Here is a 1,478-nt window from a genome sequence, read left to right as displayed (position 1 = left end):
TATATATATATATATATATATATATATATATATATGCTTTCAGTCTCAGAACTCACTTCTACCCCAGAAGTATCAATGACAGCCTTTCCATTGATTAACAGATAGAAGAATTTCTACATGTCTTCTATTATGGTAGTATGTATTCAGGAGCATATTCACTAATCTTAATTTTTTAATGGAAGAAGTTGGAGGGGGATGTGGGCAGGGGCAGGACAATCCCTCCTGATTAGCCGTTGATTGGACAGATGGCCAATCAGTGATGGGACAGCTGGGACAGCCTACCTGATTGCTAGGTGGTGAGTCCCAACTCCTCCCAACACCCTTTCCCATTTTATTTTTATGTTCAGATTTTTTAAATAGGGTTCAGTATATTTCTACTGCATTTGAGAAGAATAAAGGTATAAACATCTGTAAACAAACAGTTGTATGAATTAGGTATTTTTAATTAAAAGTCGTTTATCAAAAATGTAATGTTTACTGTTTTGTTTCAATTGTTGAAAATGATAAAGGATACTGATCAAAGAAATGTGAAACAAAACAAGAGCCCCATGTCAAGTTAAAGGCCAACAGCATTTGTTCCCATATGAATTTGAGTAAGACAGAGCTCCCTTTTTCAGAAACAATGAAAACTATAGGAATAAATGCTGGTAGTCTTTAAAGTCCCCTTTGGACTTTTTGTTTTCTTACAGTAGACTAACTTGGCAACTCCACTGCAATCATCAGAGAAATAAAGCCCAGGATGCTTAGAATCTTGCCACAAATAATAGCTTTTATGTGGCTGGACCTTCTACTACAACTCCAATGAAGCAGGAAGAGAAGCCCTCTTCAAATGGTTTGTGCTGCAGGAGCCAACAGCCCAGGCTTCTGGTTTGGGTGAATGGGAGCTGTATTTCCATGGAAAATCCACATGGTGCCAGATCCATGCATTATAGGATCATGCCTATCTGCATGCAAAATGCGTGGTATTGTGAGGCTCTACCATGTATGACCATAACATCTGTAGAGGTTGAAGGAAAGGCACCAAGACATGCCAGAACTTGAAAGAAATTGAACAGCTCAGGATGACGAAGCAGGATAAATGGTTCTCAGATTGTGGTTATAAATATTGGGAAATTATTTGTTTGGCATTGGAACAGAGTTAAAGGAAACGAAAATCAAAAACAAATGATGAAAAGGGTATGTGGAATTATTTTTGTTCTGCAGAAGAATGAACTTTTACATATGGGTGCAACTTTTCTTTAAATGGGCAGTACAAAAAATCAACAGCAAAGGTGGATGAATCCAGCTTTTTTGAATCCAGTTCTCCCTTCATATGACAGCCCCTGCCTGAAATGGAGGGGTTGTGCATGTAGGTCTCATGATAATCAGCATAGCCTTTTTGATTACCAGAGGGGACTCTCTCCTCCCTTTATCATCTGCCAAAAATTTGGTTGGATCCAGTGTAGCTGCAAACATTATTCTCATGGTCTAAGCAAAGG

This window comes from Paroedura picta, chromosome 9, assembly GCF_049243985.1.
Source record: "Paroedura picta isolate Pp20150507F chromosome 9, Ppicta_v3.0, whole genome shotgun sequence".
NCBI lineage: Eukaryota > Metazoa > Chordata > Lepidosauria > Squamata > Gekkonidae > Paroedura > Paroedura picta.
The sequence above is the reverse complement of the archived record's forward strand: the minus strand, read 5'-3'. Positions refer to the sequence as shown.